This window comes from Orbicella franksi, chromosome 7 (assembly GCF_964199315.1).
Source record: "Orbicella franksi chromosome 7, jaOrbFran1.1, whole genome shotgun sequence".
In the NCBI taxonomy this organism is placed as follows: domain Eukaryota; kingdom Metazoa; phylum Cnidaria; class Anthozoa; order Scleractinia; family Merulinidae; genus Orbicella; species Orbicella franksi.
Window position 1 is genome coordinate 21,318,825 of NC_138151.1, and position 14,725 is coordinate 21,333,549.

At 38.4% G+C, this 14,725-nt stretch overlaps 1 protein-coding gene across 1 annotated transcript in view; it reads left to right on the plus strand.

Moving 5' to 3' along the window:
• Nucleotides 1-14,725, plus strand: part of LOC145492374 (neural cell adhesion molecule 1-like) — a 43,123-nt gene that overhangs the window by 16,311 nt on the left and 12,087 nt on the right. The window lies entirely within an intron of this gene.

Sequence of the window (14,725 nt, forward strand, 5' to 3'; positions counted from 1 at the left end):
ATTAACATATGCTTGAAGGCTAATCTTGACTGTACCGGTTCGTACAGTTGTGGTGGAAATTACAACTAAAAGAACCTTTATTAAGCTAGCGTTTTTAAAAGCAGGCTTAGGAACGTTATAGCCAATGAAAGCTGTTTTCAAGACGTTTCCTTCAGACCAAAAAGTTCAGCTAGTATTGTGACATACCTAATCTATTCCGGCATATTTGAAAGTTTCAAACGCGGAATAGAAAAGGTATCTCAACTACGGTAAACAAGTAACTCCAGAAAATCATGTCAATCAAACCTATTTAAATTGACTCTGTATTTCAGCCTAGATTTGATGCATAGTTCTGATATTACGTTTTTGGCACATCCAAAACATACTTTCAAGGTTGGAATTTCCTAGTCTAGATAATAGAATCTACATTGCAAATAATAAATTGGTATGTAAAAAAATCATCATCATTTATCATCATAATTTTATTTCTTAATAAAACCTACATTTTACAGCTGGACTGGCCCGCGGATAGCTATGCTAGTCTAGGAAGGCCAGTCTGTCAATAGTTACAAATGATTTATTATTATTGTTACTTTTATTACCATTATTATTACTATGATATATAGAGAAAAATAGAAAGTTAGAAAAAAAAGTGAATAAAATAAAAAGAAAACGTGGGAAAAGAATGTGATTTACTAGATAATATTTGTTTTCTTTGTTTGTTTGATTGTTGGCTGGTTGTTGTTGTTTTTTTTTTTACTACTGCTACTGGCATTTTAATTTAGAAATGATCCTGCAAACCTCCATGAAGGAATCTTCATCTTCGACAACACTTAGTAGTTTGTTTTTAATTCTGAGTTTGAATGATTTCTTTGGTAGTTCTAAAAATGGTAATGATTTCATCGGTGCGTATTGCTTTGCTGGTAATTGAACATAATGGTCACGTGACTATCACGTGACATAATTTAAGACTCAAAGGCAATGGTTAATTTGTTGTATTAAAAAAGCAAGATACTAGGCATAGTGGTTCCAGAAGGCAAAAAAAAAAAAAAAAATGGTCTTTTGCATCAGCCTCGTTTCCATGTAAGGGCCTTGTATGCCATATTTTTGACATGCGCGTTCCATGGTTCTGGAAGAAAATTTGGCATGGCTCCATATCAGGAAATATTTGTCCTATAGAGGTTAGTAACCCTGCCAAGTTTGATGCTTTTATCAAAAAACGAACAATTTTGTCCCTTAACAGCTGGACTAAAAATGGTCTTGAAGAAATAAATGCAAATGGAAAAAAAGAAAGTATCTTAAAGCATTCCACAATTTTTTTCTTTTTGTTTCTTTTCTTTTCTTTTCTCTCTCCTTCTCCAGTCGTTCCATAACCTCTTACCTTCGTTTCATCTCTTCCCCTTTGTGTTTTAGTAATTCTTCAGAGGTTCTGAAATGCAGCGTATATTTGTAGGGAAGAAAGTGTTGAGGCCGACTAGCGGCCGAACCTGAAATTGATTTAGGTCTGTTATAAGCTGACACTCGTTTAGGGTCGAAGTGTGCACAGCTGGTCGGACTGTATTGAATCACGTGACTCAGTCGCACATGGTTTGTCTTTGAAAGAGTTTCGTGTCGGGCGGATTGCTTTCACAGTGTTGTTTTTTGCTACAGTTTTGTACTTTTCCCGTCGAAACCGCACAGAACATGTAAGTATAGGTTTCACAGTTTCCATTTGTCCGAACGTGTTGTTAATTTAGGTTTTTTCTTGTTCAGTTTTTTACCGTAAGCGTAGATCAAGTTGACAAGCCGTGGAGATGTCTGTACGTCGAGCATCGCGATTAAAGCTTTGAGTTTTTACGACTACGTGTTGAAAATATACTGTGAATTGTCCCGAACAGAAAGCTCAAAACTCTAAATGATTGGATGAACGAAAGGGATTTGGAAAAAAAAAATAATAGTTTTTTATTGATTTTCTTAAACTGAGATAACAAATTACAAATAACAATTATTATAACTATACAGAAAACAACAGCAACAACTACTCGGAAAAACAAAAATAAATAAATAAAAGTGAAAAGAAAAGAAAATGCGACACTACTGATTAAATTAAATAAGACAATGGCTTTGCTACTCAAGGTTATCGAGTTATTATTTTATCAATGCATCAATTAACTTCTCCCACTTTTGAAAATGCGTAAGGAGCTTGTTTTTCTCCCTGGCAAGTTGGGGCTCGATATAGTATACACTCCTTGTTATAGCTATAAAACCTCTAAGTGTAGGTACGCTATTCAGACACCTCCTACAGTAGATGTAACATTTACCAAATAACAAAATGTGATTGATTAAAATAAAGTCATTTACAATATCAAATTTTCCAAAGATCAAATCCGACTCAATTGTTCAATCAATTTTTCCAAGAAGAACATTATTATCTCTTAATTGGCCAGGACAAGACTTGTTTCCAAAAATCTGAAGATGTCCTGAATCTGAAGTAAAGTAAATGCTCGAAGGATTCCGTAACCTATTGACAGAAGGTACAGCTTGGTGAATCAACCAGACCAATACGACTGAGTTTCTCATTCCTAAAGACAATGCAATTTAGGGTTTTGTATTGAAATTCCCTGATCTTATATTCTAAAGTTGTTTGGAAGGCTAACAAATAAACCTTCTGCCAATTGATTGCAATGTTTGGGTACTTGTTTGTTAATTTCTGTTTAGCAGTGCGTGGAATCTGTTTTTTTTCCACAGAAAGAGTTTGTAGATCTGTTTAGAAGAGGCGTTAAGAATTGGTGCTAAATTGTCGCCTTCCATCTTTATGGTTGGGGTATTCGGAAGGGGGTCAATCACTGTTATATCAGTAGAAGCCTTCAGAACAGAACACCATTCTGCAGGAATTGAATTGACAATACTCATGAGAAAAAAGTCTTTGTTTGGGATTTACAAGTGGAGCAATATGGTGCGAGAAGGAATTGTTTGCTGAGATTAAATCTCCTATCTTTACAAAACCTAAATTTACCATGTCCCTTCTGTACATTGATTTTTTGTCGTAACAGAGCGATTTGTTATTCCTAATTATATAGCAGTCAGTTAATCCAGTATTGTCAGCACAGCTATTATCCTTTAATTTCTGAAAACTGTCCAATTTGTCATTTAATTTGAACAGTTTTCAATAAGGACTTTGACTAAAAACGCAGAAACTGTCCAATTTGGGAAAAAATAGGACAGTTTGTCTCAGCCAATGAAATTAAGTTATTAACCTTCTGAAGACTATCAAGGCCACACGAAACCTTCCGAAGATTTCCAAAGATCACCCGAACACTCCCGAAGATTCCCGAAGATCCCCCGAACACTTTGAAGTGATGGCGTCGTTACGAGCGGTTGTGTGCTATTTCGCTCTGTTCACTTTTGCTATTTTCTACATAAAAAAGCAAGCCTTCTGCAGTTCAAACGCGCTATACGTACGATATGGAGCAAAGCCAAGGTTTACAAGAAACCTTTATCTACTCTTCGCTTTGGTCCTACCGCGGGATAAATGGAACTGGGCATCGAACATCGAGAACTTCGCTAATTCAGCTCCTGCTTCTCCTATCAGGCGATATCGAAACTTGTCCTGGACCGATCGACAGTTGTGGCTCGTGCTTAAAAGCTTTGAAGAAAAGACAAAACAGGATGGCTTGTTCGCAATGTCATTGGAAGTTTCACCTAAAATGCGTCTGCTCCGATGATATCGGAGTCATCTGCAACTCTTGTCTGTTTAACAACAACACCCAAGATGGAGTTGACCAAGATCAACAAAACGATGCGACACTTAGAAAAAAATGGTAAAATTTAGAGTTATTCAAATTAGATAAGTCTCAAAGGAGCGCTATTGTTTTCGCTATTGTTCAGTTAAACAAAGAGCTGTATGCATAATAAATGTATGGGGTTATACGGAAATCTTGCCCACATTTATCCACCGAAAGCGAAGCCGAGGTTCAAATTGAAGGTTACACGTTTATTGCAAAGTCAAGGGCTTCTGGTCAAGGTGGAGGTGTTGGTGTTTATATTTCTTCATGTATTCTCTTTCAAAGACGAATGGATCTCGAGCAAGAGGATATTAAATGCATCTGGATTGAAATTTTATTTCCTAAAACCGAAAGTTTTCTAGTTGGAATTATTTACCGCCCTCCAGATTCTTCTAAACATCTCTGCGCAAATTTTAATTGCAAATTTGAATCAATGCTTTCGACAATATCAGCTGAAAACAAGGAATGTATTCTCTCAGGCGACATCAACTGTAATTTTTTGGTGTCCTCGGATCACAAAGAAATGAAATCCATTCTCACCTATTTTGGTCTAAACAACTCATTACCAGTCCCACGAGAATTACGCGTGAGTCCAAGACCCTAATTGATGTTATTTGCAGCAACGTACCACATAACATCTCTTCGGTAAAGTAATTCCAGCTGGCCTGAGTGATCATGAGCTCATTGGATGTGCTCGCAAGCTAAACAATGTTAAGTTGAATCTGCGAATCATTACTCACCGAAATTTTGCTAACTATGAACCTAAGCTATTTTGCGAAGAGCTAAATTCTGCGAATTTTGAAGAAGTTTATTCATCTGTCAGCGTAAGTGAGGCATGGGCCTCTTTTCGTGACATACTGCAACAGTGTATCGACAAGCACGCTCCTCTAATCTTAAAGAAGGTCAAAGGCCGACTATGTCCTTGACGGACTCCGGATGTCAAAAAAGAGATGAATCTCAGGGATGGTTTGCTCAGGAAAGCCCGCCGTACTAATCAAGAAAACGATTGGTCTTCTTATAAACGGCAACGCAACAGAGTCTCTGGCCTTGTTAAAAAATGTAAAAGCAGATATCATCGCGATCTCCTTAAAGATTGTGCTGACTCTCCTGATAAATTTTGGGCAGCCATTAAGAAACTCTATCCTACCAAGTCACCTTCTGATCAAGGTTCGGCGTTTGTGATAAATGGATCGAAGTCAACTGACAAAGCATCATTGCAAATAGCTTCTGCGAATATTTCAGTTCCATTGCCAGATGTCTGAAAAGGAAATCAACCTTACTCCGTGACTTTGTCTGGGGAAAACCTGCTGAAGAAAATCTTCCCAAGCGATTCACGGAAAGTCAGTTTACTTTTAAAGCTGCGAAAGAATCAGACATTCTTAAAGAGCTAAAAAATCTTAAGCGAAAAAAAACCGTCTGGACTGGATAATTTCTCCCCGGGAATGCTCAAAGACGCTGCCTATGTTTTAACTACGCATTTGACATTCATCATCAATTTATCTCTTAAAACTGGAGTTGTGCTTAGTGGGTTGAAAGTGGCAAAGGTGATCCCCCTATACAGATCAGGGTCTCTGGCTGAGATTGACAATTACAGGCCTATCTCAATTCTCCCTACTTTGTCAAAGATCTTGGAGAGGATAGTCTACAAGCAGCTGATGGCTCACCTAGAGCGTCATAGTCTACTTTTTGAGTACCAATTTGGTTTCCGTCCGAACTGCTCAACGGAACTAGCTGTTACTGACTTCACTGATCTCATCAGAAAGGAGGCCGACAGTGGAAAGGCGACAGGGGCAGTTTTTATTGACTTATCAAAGGCATTCGATACCATCAGTCATTCCGTTTTATTGAGTAAACTGTCCCGTTATGGCGTATATAATATGGAACTTCAATGGTTTACTGATTATTTATTCCATCGCAAGCAGATCGTTCAATTTCATGTTGTGCTTTCTGAACCAAATCCAATAAGCACTGGAGTTCCTCAAGGAAGTATTCTTGGGTCCCTCCTTTTTCTCATCTTCTTTAATGATGTGCATAGTCCCCCTCGTAAGATTATCATTTACGCTGACGATACGGTGATTTTACATCCTCAAGTGATATCGATGCGATACAAAGCAGCCTTTTACAGGACTTAGATAATCTCTCTAACTGGTTTCGTGATAATGAACTTATTTTTAGTCTGAAGAAAGGAAAATCTGAGGTGATGCTGTTTGGTACCGGTAAGCGAAGCTGTTTCAAGGCTGTCAAGTCAGGCTCTCAGTCAACGTTTTTCCCATCAACACCACTACATGTTATAAGTACCTCGGCGTGCATCTGGACTCGACACTTAATTTTGAAACTCATTTTCAAAACATTTACAAGAAGGCAGCAGGAAGAGTGAACCTCTTACGGCGCATCCGTCTAGTATTGATACTTTTACTGCCCAACGAATTTACCAATCGATGATTATGCCAATACTTACTTATTGCGGCTATACTAGTCTTGGATGGTCAGAGTCCGGCAAACGCATGATCCACCCCATTGAGACCCGAAGCCTCGAAATCATTTCCCCAAAATGCAGTTCGCAGAACTTCTTCTTCACTTCTTCTTCTTCACTCACTTCTTCGATTTTTAACTGTTGATAACTTTTTACAGAAAAGAGCGTGCTGCTTTGTATTTGACTGCCTTAATGGAACTACATGCTTTCCATTTAAAGACTATTTTCACCGATTACATCATAACGCTTTAAACACTAGAAACAATGGGAAAACAGCAAAACTACCAAAAGTCAGACTGGATTTTGCGCGCCGTAGCTTTTATTTTTTAGGTGCCTCGATTTTTAATTTATTGCCTTTAAGTTTAAGAAACACTAATTCTAGAGTTTTATTTGGGAAAGCCTTGGACGATTATTACTTGTAATTTCTATTGTATTTTTAACGGTTTTTAATATGTATCTTATTTTATGTATCTTAATAATTCTTGTTTATTAGTTTTTAATTCTTAGCAGGACCCCGTTGAAAACAATACTTTGTACTGAAGGGTTATCCTGAGGAAATATTCGATTATTATTACTATTATTATTATTATTATTATTATTTCAAGGATTTCCGAAGATCACCCGAAAAATTCCAAAGACTTCCGAAGATCACCTGAACACTTCCGAAGATTTCCGAATATCACCCGAACATCTCCGAAGATTTCCAAAGATCACTTGAGTACTTCCGAAGATCGTCCGAACACTTCCAAAGATTTCCGAAGATTTCCGAAGATCACCCGAACACTTCCCAGGATTTCCGAAGACTTGTGACAATCTCCGGCGATCTCCGAAGATCACCGGATATTTTTGAAGCTTTCCCAAGTTTCGGAAGATCGAGGACCCAGTCTGTTTTTCTTCAGAGACAGTTACTGTAGTTTTCCTTGCAAAGCTGTATTACCTCACGAGCTATACAATTAATAAGTAACAGGACTACATGCTTGTCCAATTTGGAAATAATTGGATTCAAAAAATTCCTCTTACTGCCAAACTGAACTTGGCCTGCGGCCTCGTCCAATTTTGGCTTTCCTCGGAACTTTTTTCATCCAATTATTTCCAAATTGGACAGCATGTAGTCCTATTACATATACAAATAACCTCATTAATCAAAACTATAACAAAATTCTCGAACGTGATTGGCTATCAGCAGCCCGATTTTAGCGTTAATTGGACAGTGTACGCGTCATGCTTGTAATTGGACAGTACGCGTCATTTTGCGCGCGCTGTTGCGGTGCACTTTGTTGAGTAAACTGCTGTGTTTTTCAGCATTCATAAGGACGTTTAATCGTTCAGCGCTCAATCGATGGTTTGTTCGTTTCTCGAATTCTGTCAAAGTTTTGATTAATTGATAACAGGACATCGTGTCGTCCAATTCAGTCTGTAATCATACTCGTGATTAACAAATCGGACTCCCGCTTCGCGGTCGTCCGATTTTGTTAATCACTCGTATGATTACAGACCGAACTGGACTCCACTCAGTCCTATTACCATTATTAATAATTTCTCCACAACAACTTTGCGTTTTCCCCGTTTAAATCTGACCACACATCAAAGCACTCCTTGTAATATTCCGGTAAGCTGATTTTTAGTGCCGAGTGCACTATTGGGATGGTTTAGGGGGCTGCTGTTCGCTACGACACTAACTCACTAACGCCATAAGGTGTCAACTTTAATGTTTGCTTAATTAATTAATTTACGGAAAATGCGTCATATTTACGTTGCTTTCTTTGACAGAAATATATATATGGTTTTGCAAATCTCATGCCATTCTTGTGGTGCCATCCTCTCAAGAACAGAAGCAATTTGCTTCAAACGCATGCGCAGATTAGTTAGCGTCAAAGTCAATCTCATTCCCAAAGCCCACGTGTCTTTTGGTCAACGCCAAGACACGGAGCTCTGGAATAATCAATTTCCAGACTCCAAGATTTTAGGAGTTCCGGTTTCACGGCGCATGCGTGCCTTGGTTTACAACATGGCAATCTCGTTCCCAGAGCCCATGTGTCTTTTGGTCGGCGCTGACCAAAAGACACATGGGCTCTGGGAACGAGATTGCGTCAAAGTCGACTATATTTTGGGTGAAAGATAAATTTCATAACATATAAGACGCATGCGTTCTAGCATTGCTAGTGTGATAAACTCCGTTCTCGAGTTCAGATGCACGGTTTTTTTTATTTTTTGTAATGAGTGATATCACACTCTCGTTTTGGCTGGGGATAGCAGTTGTATTTCAGGTAACGTCAGTTCTCCTATTTTAATGCAAAGAACGTTACTGTGACCGCATATCTTCTGGAATCTTCCCTAGCTCAATTCAAGAAATGTCGTGTGCTGTTTTATAATTATTGTGTGTTTGCCAGGGTTGAGATAGAGAATCGGAACATATTGCATCTCCTTAGCAGCTTGTTTGTTTCCTCTTCTATGAAAGAGAGCCCAAAGATCATATTTTCCTAATGATTTAACTTCTAAAAAAGCTAAAAATCATACCATCGGTATATATTTTTCGACAAATGCAATTGTAGTTTTAAGTCACGCACCGCCATAACTCTGAAATTCAAACTATGCTGGTTTTCAAACGAAGCACACTATTGAGCTGTAACATTGTAAACAGATATAAATTTACCCCCTCTTATGCTTGATGGGGATGAAAACTTTGGTAACTCTTTCGTTTTCGATTTTAGAAAATGAGCCGTCACATGAAAAAGATCTATACGCTGATTCCAGAAAAAAAAAACCGGAAGTTGCACGGAAACGAGGCTTAATAGCCTTCGCGGTAAATGTTCCAAACAACATGGCGAATGAAGAAGAAAAGTCAATCCCTCTTCTGAGGATATTCCCGGCGTCAGTGTGAGCGAAGAACAGGTTGAGAAATTGGCACTGAAGCCAATTAAAATTCTGGCTTAAAAGTCGCTGTATAAATCAAAGTGGCAAAATAAAGGAACTTTTGGAAAGGTCTGTTTGCCATCCTTCGATTGTCTCTCTAATATCCGCAATATTACAACCTGTTGTCACTTTTCATTTCCTAAAAGAACTTTAATCACGGTCGATTTAGGAAAAAGAACCTGAATGAAATGAAAAGTTTAAAAATCTACGATCGCGATCCGGAGAATAGGTTTTTATTACTAAAGCTATAGTAGCGTAGCTAAGCTGGTGAAGCAAAAGTTCCACAGAACATTAGGAGGTAAATTTAAAAATTGTGGCGGATATCTGGAGTATTGCAAGAAAGCACTTAAACAAATTTCCTACAGTTGTTTTATTTTTCACTGATGACTTCTTTGGCGAAAATCCAATCTCTCCTCATGAAATTAACAAGCGTTGTGAGAGAATAAAGGGAAATCTTTTCAAAAGATGCTAAGTTAGAGTCTCAAACAAGACCACGATCTGCTTGCCAAGAATGGTATAAGCAAGGGTTCTGTACAGTGACAGTATCAATGAGTTACAGGGTAGAATGCAATCACAAAGCTGATACATCAATGAAATCACCAGCAAAATTATCAAAGAAGTACTGCACTGTGACAAAGACTTTCATCACATGCCATGAAAGATCATGGCCTAGACAATTAGCAACTAGTAATGGACAAGCACACTGCAATAATGCATCAACAGGAATATACCAAGGTGCAAGTAACAAAATACGCATTTTTTTGTTCAGAGGAAAATGATAAATGTTGGAGACCTCCCCAAATCTGTTAGATGGACTGGTTACAGGCTCGAGTAAGAGCAATCTCCATTAAATCATTGAAGCTAAGAATGTCATTGTTGTTGTGGCAAGACATTAAATCTACAGGATTTCCGTTGTTCAGCAAAGGTGGGGCGAAAAAGACGCGTCCACATTACCGTAAACTTCCGATGGTAACAACCTTCCGAAAGTAACGTCAAAAAATCGTTGCCTCTAGTAAATTCTAAAAGTAGCGATCCCTCGAAAGTAGCGAGCCCAACCCAACGCCAACGCCAACTCCACCTTCCCGCCAAAAATAACGAGACCGAAGTTTAATACAAAGGTATATTTATTTCTCCAATCAAGAGTTAAGCGGAAAGGACAATGAAATTTTCTTCGCGTTAAAATTTAAAACTCTTTATGTCATTTTCAACGGGAACGTAGGTAATAACGAAAACGTTTCAGCTTTAAAAAAATCGAAAAATCGGCTGATTCCCCCATGTGGTAGTCCGGTCAAACCAGGAGTGCACCTGAGGGTGTGTGGGTGCAAGGAGCTTAAGGAGAAGGAATAGAGATTCCTTGTTTCTATGATGTCGCTGTGAAAAAAAGGAGGGTGATTAAAGGACTCAGAAAAGAACTCCGAGAGGAACTTGCACAACTTTTCCCTACAACAGACAACGATGTAGACGTGTAGATTGTAGAGGCCTCCCCATGTTATTAATATGAAACTGGATCAATAAATTTTACCTCGTTTCGAGAACAGTGTTATGTTATGAATTGCCATCGTACATTTCGTTAAAAAAGCTCAGTTGTACCGACTTTGTATAACCTTGTTTGCTCCCCGAAAGTAACGACCTCCGCCCCCCCCCCCCCCCCCGAAAGTAGCTGCTAATGTAATGTAAGCAAACAATCCGATATCAGGTAACAGGGGATGGGGGGAGGGGGAGGGTAAAATGTTTTCCTTGCGAGAAACCAACGGTACGAGGGCCAAGGTAAGAAGAGCGAATTGTTCGAGATAAATATCTTTTATCCTCGGTGGAACGCCCCCTCTATCTCCTGGGTGATACTTGATACAAACCAGACATAGGGACCATTGCCTGACCGTCATGGCGCGACATAAATAACATCATGCGTAATGTAATGTTTGTTTTTTTAAAAAAATAGTCGGTACAAAATACCAGAAAAAAAGGGTTTTGCTAAAAGCAGGCCCGCAGCCCAACGGCCCGCGGCCCCTGGCCCGCGACGGCCCGGCGGCCCGGAGGCCCGGTGCCCCAGTCCTGATTTTCCACAGTTTTTTGTTCAGCGGTAAATCCACGCGCATGCACAGGTCTGTATCGGGTTTGGGCGTGCAAAATGGACGACGGTGAGTTTGAATTCGGTAACCATTTAATCATTTGAATCCTTTTTTCTGTTTGTTGCATGTTGTTCAGATAAAAACGTTTTCATTCTCTGTTCATTCGTCTCTTTATAGAAACCGATAGCACAATAAAGGGATACGCACACTAGCGCATACTTTGATAGTGAAAATTTCATAAATGAGACAGGTGAACCGCGAATCTTTTTCAGTGACAATTCGCAGTTCAGACATCTCATTATTTAGCGTATGAAATTTTCAATCTGAAACTGTGTTTGAAAATAACTTACATCGTTTGAGAATAGACTTCCTCTCTATCGGGTTCTGTAAACAGACGAATAAACAGAGAATGACAACGTTTTTCACTTAGCAACATGCAACGAAAGAAAGGATCGAAAAGGATTGAAATGATTATTAAAATGGTAAACGAATTCAAACTCACCGTCGTCCATTTTGTACGCCCAAACCCGATGCAGATCTGTGCATGCGCGTGGATTTACCGCTGGACAAAAAAACTGTGGAAAATCAACACTGGGCCACCGGGCTTCCAGGCCGAGGGCCCGTCGCGGACCGACGGCCGCGGACCACTAGGCCTTCGGGCCGCCGGGCCGCTGGGCCGTCGCGGGCCGTGGGCCGCGGGCCTGCTTTTAGCAAAACCCAGAAAAAAACTGACAATTGTCGTTTTTGCCTTACTTCTTCTGTGAAATCATACGTAGGATACATTAAAAAATCTGAATTAGCCGGCATGCGTTGATCAGTTGTTTACATTGCAGATTTATCAGCTGGGAGCGTGAGACCATGAAAGTTTAAATCGTTTTTTTTGGTAAGGGCATGCAGGCATGAAATACCACCAACTGCAGTGTTTGCCAAATCTCAATCAAAAACGTTCCTTTCGTTGACAAAAATATTTGAACGGCGGAATTTATGCTAGCGAGTGGATGGGACATTGGGGTTTGCTTAAACTTTGCTTAAACGTTCTCAGAGTAACGGTAAACTGTAATTCCCTGTGTCGCAATTCTTTGTTTCGCACTCGTAGAAGGGTATGTTAAGTTTTGTTAATTATTAGTCAACCACGCCAATAGATGTTACTTATTTTGTCTAAATCGAAAACTACCTGACCTAACGTTTATTGACAAATTTTTAATTGTTATTTCCATTTTATTTGCCCTAAACCAACATACTGAGTGGTGGTTTTTCGGCATGACATCGCGTTTCCACTAGGTTTTTGAAGTACGGCGGTATTTAGCAATTTTTTTTGGCGGTATTGCTGTGTTTGCCGATTTTTTTGGCGGTATTGCGGTGTTCAGAACCCCAAATGTCCCCCTCTTTAAATCTTTTTTTTTTCTTAACATTTTATTATTATCGCAATATCACTTACATCACTTTCACTACAAAACTTAAGGTTACAAAAATTACACTACAAGAAGTAAGATTACAACTAACCCTTAACACATAATATATCTAGTCTTGCTTTGACGCAAACCGTATAGTAAATTATAACCATTTACAGTAAGGAGAGGAGAGGCTTCCACTGTGAAAAAAATTTTGCCTTTTGGCAATCTTTGCACAATTAACTTGTCTTTAACAAATTCAAGAAAGTGAACAAAGCTTGGGGGTTTAAATTCGATCCTTTGCAGGAAGAAGTGTCTCTTGCCAAGAAGAATGTGATAATTAAAGATATGCATTTTAGGATCTTCGGGATTATAGCTATACATTATACTCAAGTCGTCAATTAGCAAACATTCATCACTGTGACTTTTCCATCTGCTTATTACTTCAAACCAAAACTTTTGAATTACAATACTGTTAACTAGCATATGGGATAGCATTTTTAACGAGTTACAACAACACACCATGTGGAAAAATATTATGAATAACCTTATATTGAAATATGCTTAATTTTGTTTCTCTAGTTATTTTTAATTGGAAGCATATAATTTGCACTAAGTTTGGAACTCTCCACTCTTTGTCTACAAAGTCTAAGGCTAGCTAGCGGTGTTACAAATTTCCTTTGAATAAGTATATTGCGAGCTTTTTTACTAGTTGTTGTGCTAATTTCTATAATTGTATTTTGTTCCATATCTTGATTGTTCATGATAAATCTCGGTCTCAAAGCGCACTTTTGTCTATAAGGTATAGCTGATATTAAACCATATAACTTAGCAAAAGGAGCCTTGAGACCAGTTTTTAAAAGAAACTTATCAAGTGTAAGAAATTTGTTGTTTTCATCTAGTAGGTCTTTGATTCTTAATATACCAGCTTCATGCCATTCTTTCCAATATACTGATTTACTGTCCCTCTTTAAATAAATTACCAAAACACTGCAAGCAAAGACATGTTGGATCACATTTCAATTTTTAATACTTCAGCGAATCGATTGATTAAATAAATTAAGCGAAGGGAAAGATGTCTTCCGAAGTTTGAAAGTCTTTTAAAAGAAAAAAAGTATATATAAGTTATAACTTCTTTGCTTATTGTATTTTTAGAATTCGCCTCTACATACAGAAAAGAAAACTCATTTATAAAAATCTTAAAACTATATGGTAAATGGTAATATAAGAACCATTTTTGGTATGTTTTAATAACAGAATCGTTGCAACAGCGCTTTTAACGTCTCTGACAGCCTTCCTCTGGTTCAACTTAAATTCATTCTAAATACCTTTTGCTCACAACCAGAAACTAATCACGTGTTGAATAGGCTTACCACTTCCATTTCGTAACATAAAATGTAGGGGTAACCACGCGTTTTTAAAGTTATTGATCTTTTTTGAAAACTTTTACGATGCCCGTTGAAAACTTTTACGATGCCCGTTACATTTATTCCTGTCACCTCCCCAGTGTGTAAAACATTTGCGTATCTCGCACTTGTTTTGTACGCGCACAACGCCATCTACAGGCACATGTTTACAGTTGGATTTCAGTAAATTTTCGACAGATAACAGCTAGTTTTTCAGCTGGAAGACGTTAACAGTCAGTGGTTAGCAATATGCTGCTATTCTAGTGTTCCTGGTTTGACCACAGGTACATTAAACTTGATTTGGTCACAGTAGGAAAATTATGCTTTTTCGTGTACTTGGCGCTTAAACATGGCTTAGACATGGTGCGCACTAACAAAAGTAAGCACCGTCCGTAAATATGTTTACTTTCAAAGCGCGTTCGGTCGGCGAGTTTTAAGCGTCAAAAATGTTCCAATAACAAAGTCTGCCCTTCACAAAGTTAAGTAGTTAAAGAAACAAAGGCTACTTGAAAAGTTTTACTTCAAAAAACAAAGAGCTGACTGGATTTTCCCGAGGGGTACGTTGCTTGGCGCTTCGATAATTTGTTCTGTTGATATGAATACGTCAGGCCTTTACAGATGAAAAGTGCATTTCAAGAGTTTCAAACAACACTGATTGCTCCAACTGTATCTGTATTGTTTTGAAGGACCCCGGGGGAAGAACTTTCCTTTTGGGAATTCATCACTTAAG